Genomic DNA, 27,935 nt, shown 5'->3' with positions numbered 1-27,935 from the left:
ATGCTAATAAGAAACAGCCTGGTGCCAGCATAAATAGGGTGATGAGGAGGAGAAGGAAAAGAAGAAGGAGAAGAAAGAGAAATAGGAGGAAGAAGAGGAGAAGGATGATGATTATGATGGGCAAGTTTATCAAGTTGTAGGCTTTGCTTTCTTTTCTCCTGTGCATTACAGACAAAGCAGATTCTCCTCCTTTGGTGGCATGGATTTGGAGGTAGGGTCTTGGCTTATTAAGGTTATAAATGGTTTATAAAGAGATAAGCAGTGATTAATAATTGTTGATAGCAAGCTGTGAATTTCAGCAGTATGTTTTATGCACCTTAGTGGAAAATGGTTAAAGTCTGCAATAGTCAGCCTTTCGGCCAAGAAAGTATCAACATTTTTGAGTAGCAGAAAATGCACATGCCCTTTTATGTTCCCACTGTGGCAGGAGCAGGACCATGAATGTGGGCATATGCTGGTCCATCCAGTGGAGCAGGGCTGCCACCCTTCCCTGGGGCTCTGGGCAGCTACAGGACCGAGGCTGTCTTGCAGAGCTGGGTTTGCAGTATGGGTTTTTTATGTGCTGCCTACACCAGGGAGGGAGGGTGTCTGGGGAGAGGCAGCTAGCACCCAGCAACATTCACATTTTTCTCCTGGTCCCCATCCATCCCGGGAGACCTCCGGGAGTGAGCAGGATGGATGCTAGACTTGCAGAATTCCCTGTCAACAGCAGCCCAGGTTGAGACACTGACTCTTCATGAATCCTTTGGGATTTCCAGTGAAATTTATTGCTGCTGATTATTCCCTAAACCAGACAGATTGTTTGCTTACTATTCTTTAGAACCAATTGTAAATACACATAAAAATAAAAACTTAAATATGACCCTTAGTTGCTACAGCATTGTCTTCCTATTCCCACAATATATAATACATTAATCAGATCAGTCTGCTATATTATGATTCATAAAATCACCTGTCAAAATGAATGCAGAGATAATACTTTTTGGTTATTACACTTGTTTTTTTTAATTAGATTTTCTACAATGATTGTAAGGCCAGTTTAGACAGGATTTTGAGCAACCTGATTTAGTGGGAGGTGTCCCTGCTCACAGCACTGGGGGTTGGAACTAGATGATCTTTAAGGTGCCTTCCAGTTCAAACTATTCTATGATTTTATGGCTCAGATAAATACAGTGTGGCTTCTAGTCCTTGCTGCTAACTATACTAAGATCCTAATATTCTTTTACATGAAGACAATTCTTAGAGTGGGTAGTCAAAATAATCTTAAGTGATATTTTCATATATAAGCAGAAGCTTCAAAAAGTTTTTACAGAATAGCTCCTGAAATGGTATAATGAATAATTCAATGAAAACTGTAGCATAAAACAAAGAGGTATCTGTACTACCTGATGAATTACTGATTTGAGTCTAACAAGAACTACTTTGCTATAAATCAGAATGAAAGTGTCAGCACTGTAAAATTTAATTTTGAAATAAACATCTGGATTTTAACTGTGCACAGAGGCTCCACTAGGCACAGTTCACTTTTGTGGCAGCATTGAGCTTGGTTCTGGGAATGTGAATTACAGCACAGGATCCTTATCAAATGGGTGGATTCTGCACCGAGTGTCTAGACATGAGACCCATTAGCTGTATTTCAAAGAAAGAGAAAACATTAAGTGCCAGTATCTAGCAGATTATGGATGAAAATATTTTTATGTAAGTGTCTGAAATTTAACTTTCATATAGAAAATTTCCACCCAGAAATACATTAGAGACTATGCTTAAATTTAATTTACTTGTATTACTCAATTTAAGCCCACAAAACTAAACACTTATTTACATTTTCTTCTGAAAAAGAAACTCTAATTTTTGCCTTTTTCCATGCCATCTATGGTTTCTCAAAATATACTTGTTTTTCTGCCTGTTGGTGATACTTATATCCAAACACAGACCTGACTACAAAACTACCTCTGTGGCTATTACACATAAAACCGAAACTGGTTATTTCAAATCTATCTTTGGCTTAGTTTGGAAGAGATGTGGCATAGGCATTAGCACATTTGCAAAACTAGATGTGGCAGGACAAAATACAAATCCAAATAGCCAAAGCACAGCAAAGTATTTAAGCATGTGTTTAAATATAAGAATGAATTTAATGCTTTGCTGAACTAGAATCAAAACTGGAGCTGTATTAGGTACTTGCTAGATCAATTCCTTTTATGGTGAGTGTAATATAAAGGCAGTGTAATCTTTATATTATCTTCTTGCTGACCTAGTAGTTACACCTTCTTTTCCATATTAAATAAGCTTCTCTTACTTAGTGTTTGTTCACCATATTTGGCTGAACAACCCTCTCCTCTACATTCCCTATTGAAAGGTTTGGGATTTCTTGCCCAGGAAAAAATTTCAGACCTACTCAAAATCAGGGCATAGTCATTGTATCACTACAATTTACAAGATGTTCTACTGCTGAAAATTATTTTCTAGTTTAATCACCTTAAGTAGACTTAGTTTCTAATGAATGACAACATAAAACTCAAGGAATTATTTTCATTAATTATCTGCATCTGTTTCCCAGTTGGTGACCATTATTGACTCTTGCACAGCTTTTCAGACAGATGACTCCATAAACTTTTCTATGGTGAAATTGTAAGGATATTTTTAATACTTAGTGTAACATCATCCCAATGAAAATATTTCAGAAAACATTTTATAAATATTTGTTCTGCAGTCCCACAGCTTAATATTGTGTTATATGTACCACAGTTTTTGCTTTAGGTTTATCATCTTGTCCCTTTCTTTCTCAAAGCTGTTTGGAAATTGTAATTGAAACAGTTTTTTCATAGCTCAGGACCACTTTTGAAACCAAATCATAGTCTCCATACACATATAGTCCCATTCATTACATGGGTAGATCATGTTTTCAGCAAACTGTTGAAATTACTGGAGCTGCTCTGGAAAGATTGGTCATAAATAATTCTTGGCATTTTATAACATTCCATACAAAACTATCCATGATTTTTTAAAAATCTGAACAGGTCACTGTGCCATATCAAAGACAAATGTGCAACACAGTACAGAGGTCTTCTATTTTATTAGCATCTTTCTAGAAATGGCAATGTCTTGAAATGTAATTCTTTTATTTCCTGCACAGTGGGTTAATTTTTTTATTGTGTATATTAAAACTAAAACAAACAGCAGTGAATTCCAGTGTACACACAGTTAGACAGACCAACATTGTAAATCCTGGATTGGGCTAGTTCTTAAATGTAACATTTTTATGAGTGATGACTATCTATTTCTGTTGGGGAAAAACTGTGTCCTTCTGATGTTTGGTCAGCTAATTCTGTTGTTTCACCTGCCTATGAATGCAGATGGTGGATGAAATTGATTAAATGCATTATGAAAAGTCTTTCCCCTAAGCCTCAGCAAAACTGGACCAAGAAATTACTTTGTTTTGAGCAATTACAGAGGTGATGTCAGTATCTGCTGATCCTGTTCTGCACATGTAATGGAAGTGTTCACCCAGACTTCACGTGCAATTATCATGCTCAAACACTGGAGTCCTTCCAGATGCCGTGGGTTTTATTCTAAGGGATGCCCTCCTCAGCAGAGAGCAGGGATGTGTTAAGGTGACATATGGGTGGTGCTAGTCATCCCTTATGTCTGTGCACATTCCTGGGGGAAGGCATAGCAGCCCTGCAGGATGATGAAAAAGCCATCATCACAAAAATGGGTGATGTCTTCCCTCTCCTTTTTGACCCACTCCGAGCAGTGGGAGCTGTAGGTGCAGACACACGACACTGTCTGGAGGAGGAAGCTGGTTGCTCCCAGAACCAGCTGTGCCCCACCTCCCTGCCTTGATGTGTACCAGAGATGGGCCTCCTGCTCTGACCCTGTGCAGATTTATCACCTTCTGACACCCCTCCCAGAATAGCACTGAAAAAAGAGATTCCTTTGCTCACATGCCACACATATCACACCAAACCTGGAGAAAGGAGGTTGGTGGAGTAGGTAGGATGTCATTCCAAAAAGGTTTTATTCACTCCAGTGTTTCTTTCTGATAGTCATTTTTATGTGTTGCTTTATAATACTGGAATGATGTGAGATCATGATGGGAAAGAGCAATGTTTGTACATTACATTAATAAAAATGTTCTGAGATAATGCAGGTCGGGCTTGTTTCTGGTGTTTCTCATATATCTTGTGTATATTATTTATTCATATATAGCCTAGGCTGAGGAATTTTCTAAGTTTCTTTCTTGGAATGTGAAACAAGATCATGAAAGTGCCATTTATTTTTTATAACCTCCTTTTAATGTAACTGGAAAGAATAGTAAAAAAAATGCTTCACACCTTCTACCTTAGGGACAACATTTTTGAGCAAGGGAGGGAAGCAGGGGTATCTGCTGCTCTGCATTGATATTGTAGGAATCATGATTTCACAAGCAATGCCAATTTATGAAGAGTTTTCTGTAATTTCATTATTGCCATTGATCAAAGAAAATGCTTCAGATGAGCACAACTATTTTAACTGAAGCTTTTAGGGCTGTGAATATGATTTAAAACTAAGTAAGGGAACACTCCTAAAATGAAAGATGAAAGAATTCTTCACTGAAAAGCAAAGAATCACACACATTTACTCACTGAAAGAAAAAAAAGATAAAATTACAGAAACTTATATCTGCTATTCTATTGCTAAAGATGGTAGTGCCTTTGCTAGGCCCATCTTCTGAGGCATTTGTAATGCCTCAGAATACAGCAGTAAAAAAGGATAGATAGAGCTGGATAAACTAAATGGAAGACCAGAATCTCATAAAAGAACTAAATGTTCTCCAGACACAGTTGTGAAATTTCTGTGCTTATGTGTGTAACAGAAAACAGGCTCCAGAATTTCTAGAAAATACCTGGTTGAAAGCTTAACTGGCTTCACTTGGTACAGTGACCTAATCAGTTGTTCGTCAAATCTGTGTTTTCATTTCAAGTTGACATTAAACTTCAACTTGAAAGTATGGTTGAAGCATATAGAAACTTGTGGTGAACTAGTGCAGCAGCCAGAGCAGCTTCGTGCAACTGGAAGCAAGACCTCAGTCCAGGAGGCTTGGGTTGGTCTGTGACAGAAAAGGCCTCTCTTTGCAAAGACCTTTATTTTTCTAAATATCCTTGACTGTGAATGAACTCATGGCTATAAAGCTTTGCTTTAAAAACTCAGTGAAATTTCTGTAAATTCTCAGCATTGGTCTGATCATACTTCTGCATTTTCTGAGTTCTCCCACTGAATTAAAGACCCATAGAGCAACTTTGGACAGCCTAGCCCTAGAAAGATAACAATACTTTCTTTATAAGGTCCTGCACTACCTGCCAACTTTCTTGATAAAAGGTTTGTGACACATTAAATCTGGGATTCTCCTTTGAAGCAGGAAGTACAAGCTACTGGATTTTTTCAACAGTTATCTGCTTCATCTTTGTTCTCCATGCTCTGTTTCCAGCATGCACTTTGGTGAATCACAGCACTGCACAGTGCATACACAGCATGCGAGGGGCTCTTGCTCACCCGAGCTCCTGCAGTACTGCATTTAGGTCACACTTCTTGGCTGTCTCACTCCTGGGACCACCAGGGTGCTGCTTCCACAGCCAAGCACTAAATCTGGACAGAGCTCTGGCATCTCAGTGGGGTGATCCTATTGTACCAGATCATGTTTCTCTGTTCTAACTCAGTAGACGTGCCTTACCCTTCAGCTAGAGGGGGATTTTTGTGCACTGCATGCACAGAAGAGAGTCTCCAGGCTCATGCAGAGAGATGTTTGAGATGTGCAGTAGCAGAGGTCTGCTCTCAAAGAACCTGACATGCAGAACTCTTTAAAGGAGAGCAACACATTTTGCTAATGTCAAGTGTCATTTTAGCAGAATTTAGTAAGTTGTTTGTGGCTACGCTGAATTTGTCAAAAATACTTGCTACCTCCAACTAAAATTGTCATGACTGGAATATTCACAGCAAAAGGTCAGATCATTAAATCAACTCTTGTGCTTGTAACTCTCACTTGTCAGAAGATTATATAAATGAACATCTTTGTCACAGAATAAATTATTAAAAAAATAAAATAAACCCTTAATTTTCGCTAACAATTCAGTAAGTTAATGGATTGTACTTCTGTTGTTTTGCTGGTAGGGGCATAGGGTTATTAGTCAGAAACAATAAAGCAAATGAATAGTTTTTGTGCTTCTTTCTCATGCATGGGAAAGTTAAGAAAGAACATCCTTATTTATTGTTGGAATAACTTTTTTCCAAAACATCGTATTATTCATTCTCAAAATATCAGCCACATTAATTATCCGGAGACATAGAAGGGTTTCACATTCTTTGGATTACTACCTAACATGACTTTAAAAAGAACAGTTTACTGGTGTTCTGTGGTATAAATATTTTGATTGGTAAGTCATTTGGATTTCAAAATTGAACCAGTAACAATTCTTGTTTCCCTTCTGAAAAATCCTGTTGTGCTAACTGGCTAACAGCTAGGAATTCAGTGGGACAGAGGACTTCCTGGGGTGTTGCTGGAGGGCAGTCTCAGGTGGCAGGAGTGAAACATGATGTGATTTACTCTTGAATACCAGGTTTTGGGTTTGGGTACTGCTGGGTTTACAGGCAGATTTGGGTGATCTACCACTGTGGCAGTGTGAGTGAATAGGAGACCTGCAGTAAATGGGAATTGAATCAGAACTAGTATCTAACACAGATGTTTCTGCTTTCAAGAACAGAGATATTGTACAAAAACTAGCAACTATTTGCCTAAAACTGTGATCTTGGTCTGATCCAACATTTGTTCCTCGTGTGGTAAGATCTAAGATTTTACTTCAGTAAGAGTTGTCATGGTTCAGATACATGCCCTGAATGGGAACAGAGAGCATTCTGCCAGGTACCTATTATTAACTTAAATCTATTTAAGATCATTTCACTCTTTAAAAGATAAATTCTGCAAGACTTAAGCAAGGCAGAAATTAAAATCCTCAGTGACATTATTTTCTGCAGTCCACATACTACCCTTCCCATTCTGCTTAGTCAAGAGATTTTTTTTCTGTTTTGGCAAGAGTGCCTTTGTGTTTACTACACATATATGTATACCAATATGCTTTTGAATAAAAATCAGCTTATCATCATCTTCTCAGTGCAGGAGTTTTAGACATGCAGACAGAGCCTAAAATAACCTAAAAGCCTTTTATTCCCCTGAAAATTGTGTGTTGCAAAAAGGTCTTCTTACTGTACTCCACAAGAAGTCAGCAAACTTCAAATCCTTATCTGGCTGCACATAACACTGATATACTCGTCTTTATTTGTCAAACATATTGGCAAGAATCTCTGTGTCAATATTTATTAATAAAATCAGCTCCTGTGGAGAACAGCTGGTCCAGTTTCCCTCCTCTTTAGGCATCTGAATCATCCAAGCTGCTATTAAAGAAGACTTGAGCTACTCCTTGTTATTTGATTTCATTAAATAAATAAATGAATGTGCACATTAAAAACCTTGTAAAAGCCTCACTTTTCTCTTCTGCAGTACCAGTAATGCAAATTTATCTATATTCTGTTCTTAAATAAAGGTGGGTCTTTGAGGTAGTTATTTTCTTCACTATTCTATTATTAACTTGAATATTACTCTACAATACACAGGTTTTTATAAATATTTTCAACTATTTATTTCAACTGCTTTCTCTACCTTGTCTGTGCTAGCTACCAGCTCTCCCTCATCCTTATGAGCTCATCATCCTATGAGATTTTCTCTAGTCTGGTTTTTGTTTTCTCTAACCTCTTATCTGCCTTCTTTACCTTGTCATGATTTCATGGATGTTTCCATTTTCCTTGTCTTCCATTATTTTCTCATGAAGTTTGGGAATGTGTATTTTGATGCTGAATTGAAAAACTGAAGGTACCTTATTTCTGTTTCATTCACCAAGATGAAAGCTTTAGTAATAACGCTTTGCATTATTGCCTTACTTTTTCTTATCTCTTGTGTCTTTACTATTTCCTCCTGGACTTTTAGATGTCTTTAAATACCCTAAGTAACTGAAGAAGTTGCCATGTGTAGGTTGATACCCAGATGAATAATGCTGGATACAGTGATGATTATTTAGACACTCTCTTGAGTCTTTGAGGTTGCATTTGATTGATTTTCCAAGGTGCTGGAGAAGTGGAGTGTATTGATCCTGGTATGTGAGTCATCTAGGCTAGCAAACACAGTCCTTATGTTCAAAATCTGATGGCTATTGAAGTCTGCCTTTATGCTTCATTCAAATTCTCTTCAAATTCTTTTTCCAGTGTTTGCTATGGCTGCCCAAAAACGTTAAAGGGTTTGTCCTTGTATGTGGGTGCATATGGAGGTTATTGTTAATGTTCTCTTCAGGGTACTTTTGGTACAAATATACCTGCTCATCTTTTACAAAAAAGGGCAAATGGCAAAAAATGAAAACTTTTCCCCTTTCTTACTGACAGGACTCAGAATAAATGTAAGGGTTGTGCATGTGTCATCTTTGGCTGTTTTTCATCACTGGTCTAAAAATTGGTTTATTGTAATAGGATACTGCTCTATTTATCTTTGCTCTTATTTATTACTGCTTTCATTTTAAATCCTCTTTCTGTCAGGGTCCCTTAGTCCTTTAATGTTTATAGAAATAAATGTATGTTGACTGACTCACTGCACTGGTTTTTACTAGGTTTTCTGCTCTCTGGGTAGAATTCAACACTGTTAGTCAGCAAGGAGGGTTATATGTCGCTGAATACTGGCACATGTGAATGTGCTGGTACTTAAATTCTTAGATGCGATGGCCTTTATCCCTTCAAAAGAAAAGAGATATTCAATATACAAGGCAGTTTTTGGTCTGTTGCAAACACTGATATGACTATTTGGTCCCCAGTTGTTGAGTGTAAAGGAATGTTTCGCTCTTCCTTACCGTGTTTCACCCATCTTTACTGTTTTCCTTGCAGTGCCTGCCTGAGTTAACTTGAGGGAATCTGTCTGAATATTCATAATAGATTCACTCTTCAAAACCCTTGCTTTGAGACATAACTCAAGTCACCTGAATTATTAGCCCAGAAGCACAAGTTAAAGATAGAGCTTTCAAAAAGGACGTGCTTATATATCCTCAATTAGTATAATGGGGAAACAAAGGAATGAATTATAAGGAGCAATAAAAAATAGAAAAGTGTAATAATTTTGTTTCTATTTTGAGTTATGTGCACCTTCACCAGGTCCAGATTTTGTGTGAAGAGAGAAATGAACATCATTCTGTGCACTTTCTTTCAGGTATCTCGGTTCACACAAATCTGATTCCTTGGGGGCTGTCTTTGGAGTTTCTGAAGAGCTTGTGAAACTCAGCAAAATCCCAGACTTGACTATTATTACTAAGACAATGTAACATTGAAACTTTTCTTCTTTTCCCCCTCAGAATCCTTCAGGACTGCAAACCTGGCTGCCAACTCTGCAGGGAATCTTGAGAGTTCCATGCTTCTGGGCTGGCTGTACATGCAGCAACGTCTGTTCACCAGATCACACAGGGGACCTCCTTGGCACATGATCCATTGATCCAGATTGGGAGGGATGTCCATGCTGGTTTGGGAGCTGGTGTGGAGCAGGGCATCCTCTCCTGGATCCTGCAAAAATAATTGAGATCCTGTATGTGGAGACAGAATTTCAAAACAATCCAGGACTTCCTGTTTATGCTCACCCTTGGTCTGAGCCACTAGAGTATCCCAGACAAAGAAACAGAATTTTCCAGGATTCAGAGGCCTCTAGATCTTCACAAAGTGCATAGTGGATGCTTTTTAGTTTTAGCTGTAATTAATTGCATAGTGTTTATGCACATACACATTATTTATATGCATTATTTTTAGGCAGTAATATGCATATTGCATGTATTTCTTTGTTTATCTAATGTATACACTGTTATGAGATATTCAAACTGTAGTTTTATGGAAAAAAGAGAGTAAGAACGTCTGTATCATTTTTAATTGAGTATCTGAAAGAAGAGTCTTCAGTTTCTAATTAAGAAGATGAAAACTCACTGGGGTTAATTAATGGTTCCAACTTCACTTACCTGACATTCCTTGCCTATGTCTCACCTTTAGCTTTATCAAAGTTATTTTTATAGACTACATACAGTCTTCTTTTTTTGCTTCCACTTCAGCCAAGGGAGAGCAAGATAAGGCCTTAACTCCCTTGTCAAGAATTAAAGAAATCACAGCTGTTTGCACTATATACTTTACTGTCAATGTAAGAGTTTTGGAGCAGCAGTAAGGGCCTCGTTACTGTATAAAAGATGATTTTATACCATAAGGATTTCTGATTTGATTTGTGTCAAAATGTGTCTGCAGAACCAGAGAAGAGGGTGATACACAACAAAGTCTTTACAAGCTTTTGATTGCATTGAAACCAACCTAATCACTTAATTTAAGGAAACTGTGAAAGATTAGGAACAGCTGTAGACCCTTACAGCTAAGACAGATTTAGGGTGGACATTCCAGAATTGTAAAACAGTATGAAAGGACTTGCATATCTTCTGTGTGGGAAGTGAAGAGAGTAATATAGAAAATAAGTTTGTGAAAGAAGGTAAATTCCCTGCCACAGACACATGCTGCAAGCCTTCAAAGCAGGGGTTCTGAATTTGATGTAAGAGCACTGGGGAGCTGAGTAAGGTCTAAAGACAAAGATGGGAGGGTGTTTGATGCTGTGTGGAACGAAAAGGAAGAATGTTTAGCATGAACCTCTGGAAAATGTATCACTTCACAGGACCAGAATAGCTAGATAAACTAACCTTCATCCTAATCACAAGGCCTGGACTCATTTCAAAGGTGACTTTAGGGTAATATAAACAAGTTTCTGGTAGTGTACAAGCTAGCTTGGATGGTGTAGTCCGTTACTGCAAGTCACATATATTAATATTTGAATTATTCCTTTTAACCTGACATAGGGTGCTGTGGTGAGGTGTTTTGGATTTACCTTAAAAATCCCAAGAGAACTTTTCATATTCTTACCTGTCTGTAGAGCTTAAGAATGGCCATACATTACATCTGGTTTATGTTGTAGGGTGACAAGGTATGGCCTCAGGAGTAGCTGTAGATACTTTCTGACTTGGAACACCCAGACTTCTAAAGCAGCCTCCCTTCAGGTCTGCATGATGCTGACACCAGGGTACAAGTGCTGTGGAGACTGGAGGCTGCAATTAGATGCAGTACAATTGCAGAAAGAGCTTGACCTGGCATGCCCTATTTTTTCCCATTTTGAAAGCTGCTGTCTGTGTTGGGAATTGCAGCCTTGTATTTACACAGTGAAATGTCTTTTCCATAGGAGCAAAAAGCAAAGAAGGATCTCTCAGGGATAGCAGTGTACCTTCACAACGGGGCTATGAGTAGGTGACACAGGGAAAAAAGCAGTGAATGAAAATACTCTGGTGGCTATCATTGAGCCTCTCATTGATTAAATAGTAGGATGAGAGCAAAGATGTTTGTCCAAGGACTGCTGTAGAAATATTCTCCAGAGTTCAGAAGAGCTCTTGCTCCTCCAAAAGAGCTATCTCTTGGGATTATTTAATTTGTGCAGACTTTGCCATAAGAATTTCTTGTCTTTTTCCAAACAGCATCTCTCTGTCCTTCCTTTGCCTCCCTTGGCAAAGCACCAGAGACATGGGGTATGGTGACCATCACATACCAGACCAGAGGCATAGTGACCAGAGGCATTGGAGCAAGACAGAAGAGAGGAAACTTAAAAATGCAATTGCACAAGCCTCACATTTAAAAATACTCAGTGAATTTTTTGCTGTAAAATGCTGCGGAATGATGACTCATTAATTCAGTAACTATAGTGCAGAACTGACCAAATCTGCTGCCACAGCTGCAAAATAAGCAGTGCAACAGAAGTCCATCATTCTAACACATCCAGCTCAATGCACAACCCTCTATTGGAGAGATGTTCCTTGTCAGACCCTAAATCCTTCCCTCTTGGACAGGTATAATGACTTTAGTGTACAATTAGAAGTAAAAGGCTCCTGATCAGTGATGTTTCATTTATGCTGGAAGATTTCCTTGTGGAGGAGAATTGTCCTGGAGTTAGGTTTGAGAAGCCATATAAAGAGCTTCAGTTAGGAGGTAGAGAAAGCAGGAGCTATCAGGAGAGACTTCCCATTTCAGTTTTGGTGGACACAGAGAGAGAGAAAGCAAATTGGAATATGTTTGTAAAGAAAGTAACAGCTGAGGTCAGCTGGGAATGCCTAGTGTTTGTGTAGAAACTGGGAGAAGCAGTATATAGTATATACACTATATATAGTATAGTGTATATATATATATGTAGCTGGTAAAGAACTGTCCTGCTGCTTAGAAGTTAGGACTTTTTTTTCTTTTCTTCTTTGGGGAAGCAACAGTTTCTAAGAAACTGCAAGAACAAGTACACAGGAACAAGATCCCTGGATTCTTAAAAATGTCAGTTCATATGTTTTAGCTGCAAGCTTTTTGTTCAAATCAATTGGTAGGTTTGGGGTATGAGCAGAGATTTTCCCCAAGATTAGGTAAGTAGGTGTCATGGTATGTTTCTTTCTTATAAAACTCATACTGTAGGTGGTGGCCTGGCTTGTTCTCAAGTATCAAGTAGGAAATTTTGCTTGTCAAAACACCCATAAATACACTTCAATATGTCAAGAACCTCTCTCTCCCTATAACCTTACTCTCCTCTCATGTGCTCCCACTTGAGATTTTGTGAAATGGTCTTGCAAGAAAAGAATATTTTATTTCAGTTTAACAGTTTCAAGACTATCTTTAGTGTGGAGGAGACTGCTGTCGTCCAGGTGGTGGAATTCTTGGTATGCTCACTCCCCCGAGGAGCAAGGCCCTGGTTCAGCTCCGAAGCTCGCCAGCTCCCTGTGCCAGTCAGACTGCATTTCACTTCATTCTGCAGAGATCTGGCTGCAGCCCTGGACTCCTTAGCAAGGTGAGTTGTCTGCTTTTAGGTGGTATTCCTTGAGGAGACATCTTCCCAAGTGGAAAGGAGTAGAGCTGGCAAACCAAGGAGAGGCATTGAGGTAGACTTTCCAGGGACCCATCCTGCTCTCCTAAGCAAGTTGCTGCAGTAAATGCCATTGTTTGTCTCAGAGCTGAGCAGGAGAACGACTCCTACTTGAAAATCAATTCCTGGACCTTGATGGCACCCCATTAAGCTGTATGGGAGACCACGGAACAGAGACATTATGACTGTGTTTTGGGACCAACTAAGGAAAAATGTCACTACCATCACTGTGCTACTGCTGTTTCCCCTAATGGCCTACTGATTTAATAATGTTAATGGTCTTCTACCTAAAATAGGATTTACTGGAATTTAAGTCAGTTTCTGCTCAGGATGTATAGGCTATGTTTTGGCCACTATACAGGCATTAATAGTGGTTGCCTTCGAATATATTCTTAAAAGGGTTGTTCAATTTTTGCTTTTACAGATGAATTGCACCCTCTCAGAATAATACAGGAAAGGGTACATCTGAAGCAACGTGTTTCAAAAGTTAATGGCTTAAAAATGGAGGATCACAATTCCTTCAAAGCATTTTATATTTTTGGCTATCATTATGAAATATCCAGGCAAGGTAAAAGAAGCAAGAGATATTCCTACACCTTAATTGTACACCAATTTATTTCTCTACCGATTGAACTTTCTGCTTGCAACAGTTAGTCCGACAACGTAAGATTTCTCCATCAACTTGCAAAGGACATTAATATTGTATTTCAATCACAATATATGCATTCAAAATATGTTTATAAATTAGTTCTGTATTGAAGTGTCAAGCCTCCTGCAACTATGTACAGAAAGCTACTAAATCCAAAATCCCAGCAGCACTGGTTTTCATGTCTATAGAAATTACTTTGTTGAAGTACTCTATTGAAGCAAAGCATAAAATTTAATATGCAAAGTTAAAAAGAAATTTAAATTAAATTGTGTGTGAACTGAAACATCATATATTAAATTACTTTACTCTTGTTTCCTCCATATGTATATTTAGTACCTTCACAATTTTCTGCTGGCTGAATTGATTTTTGGTGATGGAAAAAATTGCATTTGTTTAATTATGTTGAGAACCATCTCTGGTTTTTGGAGTAAGGCAAATGATTCAACGTGACCCTTTGTGCTGTTTGCTTTCTGTTTCTCCCTAGAGAGACTGTCTTCACTTGACAGTACTGCGAAACAGATGTCTAGTAGCATTTTGGTTGTCACTGTCAGCTGGCAGACTCCTGCTCTGGTACTTTTCTGGCCTAACATTTCTCTCTGCAAAGCTACAACTGGCTATAGACTCTGGTTGTGGACAATGAGATGTGCTGCACTTTCATTTTGCTGTACTAGGCTGGCTGTCCTGCCAGCAGAGGCACTCTGTAGGAAGCTCTAGCCAATCCCCTCATAAAAACACCCTCTGCCAGGGTCAGGACACTCTGGTGATAGAGATCATAGGGCCAAGGGGCTGTCAGGAATGAGGTGACCAGTAGGGTGAATGTTGGCTGGTCCAAAGACTTTGTGTTGATGATAGTCACTATTATTACAGGTCCCTCCATGGGGAAGTTTTGGATGTGAACAAGAGAACTAATACCACCATATGTAGAAGAGATCATTCACAGTGGGTCCAAAACTTCTGTAGGGAGAACTACAGTTTAGGATCTTTTCTGAAGCACTGTATTAAATCAGCCCATTCCTGTCACCAAAAATATAGCCACTATTTTATAGAAACTTTAAAACTAAAGCTTCTATAACCATAGAAAGAAATTCATCTTGATCTAGGGAACACTGCAATTACTGCAATAGTAGGATGAGTGTTGAGAAATATTATATATTGACTCTACTAGCAATTAAATAATTGCTGTACTTCACAAACTGTAAAGCCAAGTAGCAAACCATGTAAAGATTTCTTAGTTTTACATTTATATTTCAATTCTACTGTAATATGCTATGTAATTTTTTCAACAAAAATGGTTTGGTCAATCACTTTATTATTGCAAAGGAATTTTAAAAACTCAGCTCTGTGGTGTATAGTCAGTCTTACTTAGCTGTGAATGGTTCAATTATACAGGCAAGACTGCTCAGTATGACCCTCACAGTCTAGAGGTCTTTTGCAGACAGCATTTCTGTGTTAAAAGTTATGACTATGGCTCCTTCAGTCGAAAATTACTGGAATTAAATTACTGGTCCAGATAATAAAAAATTTACTTAAGAAATATAGCCATTTACCATCGGAATAATGGATTTTTGAATGGCAAGTCTAATGTAGTGAAAAAATAAAGAAAACAATTTTTTCTAAGAGATTTTTAGATAGGATTGGTCCATAGCAGATGTTTTCAAAAAGCTCAGTCCAGAGAGTTTTCATAGAGGTCCTGAAAGCCTGTTAAAGATGGCTCTCGTATTTGAATTTGTTAATTTCTCAGTGGATTTGTTGCTGTCTCCTTAAGCGTCAGCATTCTGCTCTTCCTCTCCCTGTTGCATCCTTCCCCAGCCCCATACTGCCCCTTGGCAGGGCTGTTCTCAGGGGATAGTGTGCCCTGGCTGCTCATCTGCCCCTTCTTTAGCTTCCCCTGTCTCCATGTTTGCCTGCTTGGCTGGAGGCTGTTTTGCACTGCTCTGTCAGTGGAATACAGTTGTGCTTGCATGGGTGTCTTCTTACCAGTGTTTTGGAATTAGTTGCTTCTGAATAAGATACCTACAGTATGATACTACACCCCTTGTGTGCACTGGGCTCCTGGTGATGTCCTGTATTCACCTGCCTGATGCTCAGGACCCCATCCAAGAGATGGGATCTAAACTGTTGGATTTAGATGGGACTGCTTGATAAGCACTGTCACAGGAAACTCAGGATCTTCTATGTTTATGAAAGAGAGAGAAAAGAAGATGAGATTCAGAAAGTACAGGAATGCCTGGCCACATGTGGACTTTTACTGTGGCAATGCTGAATTTTGTAATGAGAAGGGAGACAGATGTGTGATGTGCATCCATGTGTTTTGTCCATATATGCATGATATCTCAATACTGCTGCTTCTTTTCTGAGCTCTTCCCTTGGCTCTTTTCTCTCTCATCACCCAAATCTCCTGGTTTTCCTTCCCAAAATCTGGAAATACTAGTGAATCTCAGTAGTGAGCATGTGCAAACAAACAAACAAACATAAAAAAAGTAAAAAAGCAAAAAAGCAAAAAACTAAATTCAGTCCTGCCAAAACCAAATCAAAATGAGTGCTTTAAGAAAAAGATAAATGCTCAATGCACACGTTTTCATTTAGGACTCTAGGGAAAATTTCCAGCTAAGACCCTCCCAAGCACAGAAGTATGCATGAAAGGAGGATCTATATAGCTGATTACTAAGCCTTCAATAAGATGGATCACACTACAAAAGGCTTATTTTGCTTTATTGACTAGAAAGGGATCCAAAGTCTCTCTGCAATGAGCCATGATACATAAAATTTCCTATTCTTCATTCAAAAGAGTGTGAAATGAGTGTAGATGGTTCCTTCACACTTGCATCTCTTGTCTGAAATGCAGAAGAGTGGGTCAACTCTGGTTTAGCAAATTAAGATCTTTCATCATACATCTTGCCAAATGGATTACTAAAACACTTAATGACCAACAGTAATAAAAGCTAATACTAATAAAAACAGATTAAATACTCCCGATTTCAGAACAACTTTTGCCTAGGAACAGAAAAAGAGTGTCTATCATTGAATATACAAAAATATTTTTAATAAGGATAGAACATTATCAGTTGGTGGCTGAAATGCATTTGAAATCCAAAACAAGTTGGATAGCAACACCAACAGGAAATTACACACTTTAACACCTTAATTGCAACACGCTGCCCACTAGTTATATATCTCAAACTAACTGTTGCTTTACAAGACTTTAGACATCAAGAAGTGTCTGGCTGAAGTGTCTGAGATTCAAAAGTTGCAAGCAATGGTATGGAAAGACGTTGTTCACTGTTAGTGCCATGGTAGATAAAAAGTCTTCCCTGTTCTTTCAATTAGGAAATGTTTTTTATGCTGTGTGACTTTCTGTAGAACTCAGTAACTTATAAAAGTTGTTTGTTTCTGTTTCCCCACAACAGTTTATAATCAATATTGATAATTATAATGAACAGTATAGATCTTATTACTGTTGCTGTTACATTTTATTCTCTAATAATAAAGATAACAACAACCTAAATCTCTGTAATCAGGGATGGAAAGAATTTTTGGCATTAATATTCAGGGAAAAAATGGAAGGGAATTCTCCTTTTGCTTTCTTAAATAGAGAACATGGTGGTACCCTGAAGAACATCAGTGTTATGCAGAGCAGATGAGGCCTGTGCATATATTCAGAATGGAACTGTAACAATCTTATCTGCCATATGTTAGAGATTTTTTAAAACCTTTCAGGAGTCTGTAACATACAATCCCATAGTGATGGGAGGCAGAGTTTACCTGCGAAATTAAGATTTTGGCTTTTAACATGGTATGTGGTTTATTACAGAAATCTGATTCAATATTAATATCTTCTGTGTTTCTACTAAAAAGATAGATTTGTGTCTCCATAGTCTGACATCTGACAATGTCTAGACAAATTTTTATGATCTGATTAACTTTCTTTGGCTGAAATTTGATGTTTATACTGTATTAAATTTAAGCGAATTGTAGCCTGTCATAACTCAGTTGTATTTGCTTATCTGGTATCTTCTTTGTAAAATAAATATAATAATTTTTTATTGCTTCTAATAAAACCTTTAAATTCCACTTTTTATGTTTCTAGGTGACTAGCTGTTTCTGTCTTGGCTAAGGAGAGAAAGATACCTCAGGGAATGCTGAGGAAGTCTTGGAGCCTGAATAATTCTGGAGTCCTGAAGTAGGTGAAGGGAGGCCTGGGCTGGCTCAGGTATCTAGCATGGTGCAGCATGATCAGGAGGAAAAAAGACCATGGGACCAGCTCTTCTCGATGTATGGGTTAACAGGATGGTAACTGGTGTGGTGCAGCTTGTAGGACTTGGGGAAAAGGATGAGGAGGACCAGGTAAATCGTCCATGTCACTTCCTTGGAGCATCCGTCAGCATTTCAGATTTCAATGTTCTGCTTGTCTCCCATGTATCAAAGGTCAGTTGGGAGTTTCCTGAACAAAGAAGATGACAGAAGCAAAAGTAGTTTGTTTCTTCCACTTGAACACAGCATGTGCTGTCTGAATGGTCTTTACATCATGCTATTTTCTGCTGGTTGTGGCAGCCCTGGAGGAGTGTACAGGCTAGTGCACTTCTTGCCTCCATGGCCAAAACCCAAATTCAGTGGAGGCAAGACAGTTTGTGCTAGCTCCAACAGATGAGATCATCACAGCATCTTGCAGTGACTTCTTGGTGATTCCCAGGAAACAGATGACAGAGGGATTATCACTCTAGCCACACAAGCACAGTCCAAGTCCTGAGTCTTGACAAACATAATAACTAACCCATAGGACTTATCAGAGGCTTCTGAATGAGATTCATCTGCCCTAACTCTGGCAGCCAGAGATGGACCCCTTAAACTGGTCCTCTGCATTATTATTCTGTGTCCTCTGAGATCAACAGCAATTCCTTTACTTGTTCACCAGGGCCTGTCCCAGTCCCTCATCCCTGTCTTTTCTGGGCCTATAACCTCTTATATCAGCAAAGGGATATTACACACAATTAATGAAAGTGTGGGTCAGCAAAAGTTACACTTCACCCAGACCAAAGATATTCCCTTCACATCAAAACCAGGGAGGTGATGAATTCTCAGAGAGGACAGCTAGAAGAGATATTTCTTCACTGTCTCAGACTGCAATTCAGCAGTATAGCTCTTGCTGTGTAATTGAGGTTGGACACAGGAGTAGCTGAGGTGAAAGACATGGGCTCTGTCTGGATCCAATTCACTGGAAGAAACTCTTTTCAGAATATAACGACTGGTTCTTTGTTTGTGTCTGCACCTGCCTTCTTGCAGATGCTGCTGTAAAACTGCAAATTGCAAAGTGATCCTCTTCCCTTGCATGATGGCACCCTGTTTGCTTTTGTGACCCTGAGTATCTTCTTAGGGATTTTTTTTCCCATTCAGAGAGTCGATTCTCAGGAGCACACCTCTCCCCCAGTGGACTCCATTCTCATTTTCCTTCTGTCCCTTGGTATTGTCCATGGACAGAGGCATTTCCCAGAGGCCCACAGAGTGTCTGTTGTTTGTTGCATGCCCATGTCTTGGCAGCCACAGAGCACCCTACTGCTCTTAGTCATGCCCTCAGGGCACTCACCACAACCTTGCCCAGTTTGTAGACCTCTGTAGGGAAGTCCCCAATGTCACTGAAGTAGTACAGTCAGTAGACTCTTAATCATCCAAGCAAAACTTGCATGAAAGATGCTCACCTTGGAATCTTAGTAGGCCCATTACTCTTAGATGCAGTTGGGAATGCAGGAGGCACTATTTGAGAAGGATGACCTCTGAGAAGGTTTGGCTGATGTTTGGTGTTCCGATGGTTGAGGCGGGTAATTGGAAAGCAAGTGAGGAGATGGTCAACTGTGGTGAGCACTAAAAGAAGGGAGTGTGTATGTAGCCTTCAAAATGAGAGCTTCTACTCTGTATTACAATACTGAACTCAGAAATATCTTAGTAAAACTTCTTGCCCCAGTTCCAGTACTGGCAGCATTATGAGAAAGCTCCCTTCTCCCTCGAATCAAGTTAATATTTCTTCGATGATTTAAGGAGGTGATCAGTGCTCCAATGGTTGTGTGAACTTCTAATATTGTGAGACTTTTCTGAAATGGCATCTCCTTTTAAACTGCATTTGTCACACATTTTACAGGAAAGCAGCATTCCACCATCATCTGTCCCATTCAGACACACTTTGGTGTTGCAAGCTTTGGTAATTCCTGTGTTATGTAGGTGATTTAGACACAGTTTGTCAAGTTACTGGATTTGTCCAAAGGGAAAACATTTAAGAAGGCTGTTTGGAGGATGCAGTTTTACAACTGACCTAACAATCTAAGACTGCTCTTGGTACTGTAAGTGGGAGATCCTTGGCTAGAAGGGTTGGGGAAGGTGAAGCTGCCCCTTTTGATGGCAGATCAAAGACAGTTTCATAATTTCTCTAAACTTAACAGATGAGAAGAGCAGACTTACCTTCTTTGGCCTGGTTTATCCCAGCACTCACAGTCAAAGCATGATGGGATTTCTTCAGCATTGTGCTCTATAGACATAAAAATAATGTGCACAACTACTCTTTGTTTTTTTTTTTTTCTTCTGGAACTTCAGGTATAATTTCATTTTATTATAGACATGATACTAGTTGTAATATCTTGATAGTTTTCTGCTCTGGTCTGTGTCTTAAGGGTTGTTGTCTGATCAAAATTCTGTATGATACAAGCATTCTTTTATCTGTGTTATTTATCACGCATGATGGAATTCCTGTTTAGTTAGGTGCACTAGTTACGCCACTTAATAGACTTCAACCATTCTTTTTTTTCTCCTCTAAGAGTAACTTTTACTTCTATCTTGTGCATAAAAAATCCTATGGTAAGTGTTATGGCTATGTGATGAGAACAGACTGTGATCATACGGACTTTGTTGTATTTTATGTGAGAAATATAGCCCTTTTTCTAAAATACATTAATATCCTACTCTTCAGAATTTGAAATTCTGATACTGTAACTAAATGGCAAAATAATGCAGCCAAAACTTCCTGCTTGCAAATGTCTATTTTTGGACTAACAGATGCAAAAATACTTAATACTTGTCTGAATTTCTTTCAGATGAAGGCTTACATAATTGCCTTTTTTTAAACTTTCTTATAAAAGTTATTCTTGTAAATGCATTTCATATATTTGGTTTGTATACCCTTCATTTTTCTCCAAACTGTGTTGATTTCTCACTATTTTCCTGAAAAAAATGCCTAGAGCCACAGCTAAAGCAGAAGAGGAGAGACAAGTCATATATTAGCTATCACAAAATACTTTATTTGAAGAGGAAAAGTGTTTCTATTTTATAAGGCATGATTAAATTTCTTGTGATTCATTTTCAGTCTGGAGCTTTTTAACCAGACTGATGAGAAGTCTGGCTGAATGCCTTACGTCTTCTTACAGGATAAAATAGCATCTCTAACAGATGTGATAGAGGTCAGCTGGAACCATCCTACTGTACCACTGCAGAATACCTTTTGTGTTAAACAGAGACAAGTTTCATTGCATTGTCCCAAGCCCAAGCTAAAGACTTATTAAAAGAGAAAAACCCAATTGTAAGTAAGTTCTGTATTTTAATAAATTGTTAGGTTTAGGAAGAAGAACTAACTTTCTTTCTTTCTTTTTTTTTTTTTTTGGTGGATTTTCTGCTAATCTCATTCCAAGCACATCAATAGAACAAGAATTAAGAGAAATTCTTGGCTCCAAGCTTATTATCAAGGAGGAGTATTTCAGGTATACACAAAGGGATGATAAATACTCATAAAATTCCCCTCTAGGTGAAGACCATTTTCCTACTAATTTAGTATTTTCCTGCTAATGAAGAACTGAGGGGTTTCTGCACATCTCGTTTTTCAGCCTGTAAGTCTGATTACTCACAGCAACCCCAAGAAACTAACAAACAATGAAAACAGGGAATGACTGTGTTCTGTTTCCAGTCATGCCCTAATTTAGAGATTGTAAGGTTGTTTGTAAACCTTGTTAAGGATATTCACAGTGGTGAACACAGTTAAACAACCAAGGTTATTTCCAATGTCCCAAAGTTTTTTTCCTCCATAGACTGTCACAGTTGTCTGGAAGCCTTAAATTCTGGGCCATAATAAACTGCTCAAACTCTGGGAACCCTTGGCTGTTAGTTCTGTGTGGTGGTGACTGGTGAAGTAGTTCTTACCTGCATTGCCAATGGGTAGAAATTATTTGCAGACACTGGAGTGGACAAGGAAATCAGTATGGAAGTTATGAACCAGAAGGAATATCTTGTGTATTCAGCCTGAAAGGCAGCCTAGGTGTGTGCAAGTTGAGTCTGTCCCACTCTGGGTACCATTCTTAAGTTCTAAAATATGGGTTTGTGCATCTTCTGATAGCCATCCTAGCTTATAAACTTTCTGTTATATGGATGGGGTTCTACGACTAAGCTGTCCAAATATACCGAGACGTATGTTCCTGATGCTATCCATTTTGCCTGAATTACAGACTGTTGGGATGATGAGCCATCTCTCTTTCCCAGTCCTATGCGTCTTCTTTCTCTTGCATAAAAAATACATGCACAGTGTCCATGGTATGCCTATTTGTCTAACATGCAATGTGAACATTGTTGTATTTTTCATCTTCTGTTGCTGTTCCAGTTTTGAGAGGCTCCTGCAACAGCCACAGTTAACTTCCTCCAGAGAGCTTGGAGCATTTTCCTCTGGATCCTCCTAGTTTCCTCTCCCTGAGCACATCCTGAATTCACCCTAAACCAGTCTTGAACAGTTGCTTTCAGCAAGGTGGGAAAGGGAAAACTCCACTGTACTCACTCCACTGTTCTGTAATAGCACTGCCTTGTCCTTGTAGGACTCCTCCTCCTGGTGAAGCATCCCTCGCACTGTCCCAGCCTTCTCCTCTCTCTGTGAACCAGCCAACAGATTTTCAGGAGTATCCACCTTCAGCAGTCAGACTACGTCTGCAGTCATTATCACTGTGACCTGCTCTGTCCTGGCAACATTCTTTCCCCAAAAGAAAGTAGGCAGAGAAATGCATGGACAGACAAAGAGGTTCATTGTCAGATGAGGCCAAAGAATGTCTTGTACATGTCACTTGAACACCAAGGAAAATATTTGTACATTTGGGAGTTTTTTGATAACTTGACTTTTCTCTTTCAGGTTGGCTGGTTCCCTCCTGAATAGTTGCCCTTTTATCATTAATATACTTAGTCTTGATGATCCTTTCTGATGACATATTGAAGTCTGAGAAACATAGGCTCTGGAGCAACCCACATGGACTAGGATTTATTTGGATCTCAGATCTGGAGGCAAATGACTGAGCCTGGAGTAGAACTTAAGTCAACTCCACCTGGGTGAAGACACAGTGACTGAATTACCTGAGCGCTGGGGGATTACTATGGATGCTTTACCTACTTTAAACTTGGTGAGGAAAAAGTACATGCTTACCCTTGAAGGAAAAGTTATTCCAGAATACAAAAGCAGGGTAATGTCAAAGCTAATGCAGGGAAATGTCAAATTTAATACAGGGAACACTGGTGAAAGTCAAACTCCAGAAGAGGAAAAACTCAGCAGACAGACACCACAATTCCAAGAATGGCTAAGGAAAGCATCGGAAATGTTTTTAAAGATGGGCCATAGAACCAACTGGCTTTTTCTTATGCCCTATTGGGGAGTGTGGTTTGATATAAATTACTTTTTATGATAACCATTTACTGACTCTTCAGAAGCTGTGGCATTCACCAGTACATCTGTTGCAAAGTTGAACATTGTCACTGCATACAGATAAAAGGGAAAAAGAAATGGACAGGGTAGTAAGATTTTTGGGGCATTAGCCATCATTAAAAGTGAAAGGTGCTTGTTGATTTTATGCTTAAAACTCATGCATGTACTGTGCTTGTCGTCTTGCCACAGAGACCTCAGGGATATCTGATGTGGTTCTGCCTTGTTTCAAGGAAGAGATACAGCTCTCTGAAAACTGACTTGTGCATGAGGTACCAAATGTGCTGGGAAGGGGATGTGTTTACTCTACTGTGGTCATCTTTCTGTTCACACTAACGCAGGGGAAGCTCAAAGCTCCATCCTTTACAGAGCTGTGCCATGCTGTATCCCTGACCAGAACATGTGAATAAGAGTTCATGTGATACACCATGGCTCAAGAATTCACTTTAAAATTCCCTTCTTGTGCTGGACCTTGGTTTAAATTTATATCAGAAGAGGGGAATCCATGATTATAGGGGCAGGTGTGAGGCACTGAAATGGTTAATGGCTTAAACATTGTTAAAATCTTTGAAGGGCTTTTGCCCACTGTAGCAAACTGCGAAGAAACAGGGGTTCATCTTTGACCACTGAAGCCCACCCCTCAGCAAATATGCCTACTAACTGGAATTTGGACTGTGATGGGAACTTAAGAAGAAGGGATACCACTTTTCCAGTCATCCCTGTTCCAGGGAGGAGCATGCCCTGTCTCTCAAGCATGGTTTTAGTCTTATAAGTGTTCATAGAAAACTACTAGGTTAACAGTCAGGAGCAGTGAAAAACCCTCTTGTATATTAGAAGGGATTAGAAAGGAGCATAGCAAAGCAGTTACACCACTGTGTAAATTGATGGTTTGCTCTTATCTGAAATTCCATGTCTCCTTTCTTCCATTTCAGAATGGGTGGTACCAATAGAAAAGTTATAAAGGTAGACCACAAGGGTGATCAAAGTATGGAATATATTCTGTGCAAGGAATGCCCAAATTGACTGGAAAAGAACTATCGTGAGGGATGAGATACTACAAAAGTCTCTGACATCATGACTAGCATTGAAGAAACAGTCCTTCAGTGTCTGTTTAGTACAAAAATGAAAGACACTGAGAGAAACTAGTTGTTGTATGCTCAATATAAAAGAGAGTCCTTGTTCTGGTTCTTCCCACATACACAGGTGGCAGACATGTGGCCACCTTGGAACTTCAAGGAGTTCCAATGGCAACTGAACAAAACTCCCAGAAGAACCCATGACAGTCATTAAACACATTAATCCTCTCTGGGTCAGTAAAATCCTTATTCTTCAAACTGCTGGAAGGAAAATATTTGTAATGTACAATGATACACATTTTTCTCTTTGGGTGTTAGCAACTAGCAACTGTGATAGGGTACAGATTCAGAGAGCCCCTCTTTCTAACCAACAGAGCCATCCTGACACAAGCTTTTTACAAATGCAGGCTTGTGAAAAGAGAACAGAGAGGACCTTGCAGTACAAGCCACCAAAATGGAAACTGTCCTCCTGGCTTGGAGAAATGGCTTCCTTGAGGAATCACCAGAAGCCCTTTGGACATCCAGTGTAGGAAAGATTAATTGGGAATGAAAATGGCAAGATAGATTCCATTTTTCCATACAATAATGACACATTAAAAATAAAAGTAAAATAAAGCAAGCTGCCAAAAAATATCTCCTTTAACTACACTCTTCATTCTCTTTATGAGACTATGCAAAAGATACAAAAAGGATTCCTGTCAGGGTAGCACAGTAGAAGTGTCCACTTCATAAGTGTTTGTACAAAGAACAGTGTTTTGTGAATATTAGGCCATTTTTTGTTACAAGTGATGTGAAAAGGGCCCAGAGCATACGTAAGAAAGCTCTCTCCTATCCTGCACACACTCCCCAGATGAGCTACTTGCAGTAAGGAAACAACAATATTGTGTTGTCTTTAATAACTGGGATTTTTGCAGTCAATGAAAGCAACTGGGGCAAAAATTACTAAGAGAAATGGGCAGACCAAGGCAGAAGGACAAATTATTTTAATCTATTTTCATAACATACCTTATAATCTGTTTAGGTGGTTACTAGGGCCTCACAAACTGTTGATCTGCATGAACTCCTGTTGTGCTTTCACACAGGAGAGTGGAAGTGGTATGTGTGTAACATGACATGTGAGCCTACTACTTCTGAATGAACTGCATGTGTTAGTACTTACAGAAATTAATCAGAAGTCCTTAGGTGGAAAGAGAGAGCTGGAGATATGTGATCCAACTCACCTGGTCAGGCAGGGTCACCTAGAGCAAGTTGCCAGAAACTGTCCAGTCACAATTTGAGCCTCTTCAAGGATGACAACTCCACAGCCTCTTTGGGTAACCTGTTTGTTCAAGCTCACAGCAAAAAGTGGTTTTTTTTGTTCAGAATGTGCACAGATTGCAGATCCTGGTGTCATGTGATGGGTTTCTCTGTGTTTTGTGTGTGTTTTGCTGCAGTGCATTTGTTTTGTATCCAGTTGTACAGATGTTTCAAATATAAACACTTATGACTGAGCTATATTTAGCTTTTGCATGTGTCCTCCTGTTGTAAGTCATCAGGTAACTGTTCTGCTAGCAGACAGGACAGGGAACAGATAGTAGGAGAAAAGGTTCTGAGTTTTTGTGTGCAGTAGGTAACTTACCACCTAATTTCCAAATTTCTATCACTCATTTGCCTGGAGATTGATAATATATATATGATCTTCTCAATTCTAAGTTTCTTTTCCCCCTTTAAAGTTTTAAGTTAGTAAATCATACTTAGTTTTAGTTTCACTCCCTTTTGAAAATAATGTATAGAGGAGCGATGGCCGTTTCAGAAGAGTAGTGATAAAAATGCTTATCCTTCTTGCTTGGTCTTCTGTGTTGGCTTGAGAAATTCAGCTGTGGTGTGCTGGTTCTGTTTCTGACACCACCTGCTCAGTACAGGCAGGTAGCCAGGGAGCTCCATTTCTATGAAAAGCCAGGTCAAATTCAAGCAGGCAAGTCTCTCAGAAGTAAAGTAATAATTATTTCTTCCAATGACTGGGTCTCATAATTCTCTCAGCCACCTTTCTGAACTTCCACGTCAGGACCATCGGTCTTGGAACAACGTGCTTTTTTCTTGAATCATTCTGTACTGGCAAAATTTAGAGCATTTAGCTATATTTTATTTTAGACACAAAAATGGTCCTTCATGCCAGAAGTGTGGTGTCAAATTTACCATCTGTGCTGAGAGTATTGAGAATATGGATTGACCTTCAGTTTGAAGGTCATGTGGAAGCACAGTGGGTTTAGTGTCTCACATACTTCTCAAAAGCTGCAAATACCCTGTTCTCAAATATTCTTATGCAAATAGGAAATTGAATTGCAATCTACTGCAGGGTTTGAAAGGGTGGTGCAGGTTTACTGAAAGGTACAAGAGCTCTTTGCTTGTTTGTGGTGTCACAAAATAGAAAGGGTTCATCAAATTTAAATAGGTTTCCTACATAAATGAAAGACAACTAGATATACTGCAAGGCAGCAGTATAGTACAAGTGCCCAGGGTGCTCTTCCTTTTGCTTTTGATATCTGGATAAGCAAGCAGAACCTTCAGGTCTGACAGGTACCAATGCTGAACGCCGTGTAAACTGAATATTTTAGCACAGTCGTGGACAAATGAGGACAGGAATGGTCCAGCATTTCTAAAGTTTCTTTTAAAGCTTGTGGAATTTAATTCTGTCATCTCTGATCACAAACTTTAGTGCAGGATCCCCCCAAAGCAGATGAAGAGGTGTGCAAAGGGGAAGGGGAGAACACAGTCCTGTTCACTGGACTAGGTTGATTCTGGAGGTACAGGTGATACACTCTGCATGTGAAGCCTTAATTTCACCAAAGGAAGTAAGCATGAGAGGCATCAGGAAGAGCCAAACCCACAGCTCCAACCAAATCAGCTGAAAAGATCTCTTGCATGCCAGCCCTGATGGCAAATGGGTAACATTTGCTGCATCCTTGGCTGGACACAGGCAGAACCCCAGGTGACATAAAGAAGTGTCACTGCATCCAGGTCCCAAGTGCTTCTGCAAGACTTCAGGAACATTTGAAAGAACATGTGGGTTTATTGCTCTTTTTACGATTCTCCTTCCACCTCATGAGCAGTTTCTCTGATAGATCTCCTGGTGCTGTATGCTGTCTGGGGAGAAGGATCACCCAGCTCTTCCCCCTCAACACAGTGCAGTCTTTCTGCCTTCAGATGGACTTTTGGGTGAAAGTTTCCATCTCCAGGTGCATAGGAGCCCTGATGTTTTGCGAGATGCTCTTTACTGAGATCTCCAGTAAATTCTCTGTATTTTGTGATTTAAACATGTTCCATGCCTAAGATTTGAAGGTGGGAAATTTCTTCTTCTGGCAATGGTGCTAGTCCCAACTTAAGCCACATTTTTCTTTGGGACAAGTATGCAGGCCATATCTTGTGCATTCTATCTCCAAATATGCTAGTGATAGATTTAAGCTTCTGTTGATCATTTGTTTCTTGGATCCCAGCAAAGAGTGC

At 39.2% G+C, this 27,935-nt stretch overlaps 1 long non-coding RNA gene across 5 annotated transcripts; it reads left to right on the top strand.

The window, feature by feature from the left end:
• The first annotated feature begins 95 nt into the window (after positions 1-95).
• LOC138100461 (uncharacterized) lies at positions 96-25,909 on the top strand. Of its 5 annotated transcripts, none has more exons than XR_011146823.1 (6): positions 96-211; positions 9,420-10,579; positions 12,756-12,949; positions 17,761-18,098; positions 22,816-23,080; positions 23,569-25,909. It is a non-coding gene; the product is annotated as an uncharacterized lncRNA (long non-coding RNA). The 5 variants fall into 5 exon arrangements; XR_011146826.1 differs by having other exon boundaries at positions 22,816-23,648; positions 24,860-25,909; XR_011146824.1 differs by having other exon boundaries at positions 17,761-17,853; positions 22,816-25,909.
• Positions 25,910-27,935: the final 2,026 nt, after the last annotated feature.

The sequence above is a fragment of the Aphelocoma coerulescens genome, chromosome 1A (assembly GCF_041296385.1).
Source record: "Aphelocoma coerulescens isolate FSJ_1873_10779 chromosome 1A, UR_Acoe_1.0, whole genome shotgun sequence".
Classification (NCBI taxonomy): domain Eukaryota; kingdom Metazoa; phylum Chordata; class Aves; order Passeriformes; family Corvidae; genus Aphelocoma; species Aphelocoma coerulescens.
Note: the sequence above shows the minus strand (reverse complement) of the source record. Positions and strands in the feature narration are given on the sequence as shown.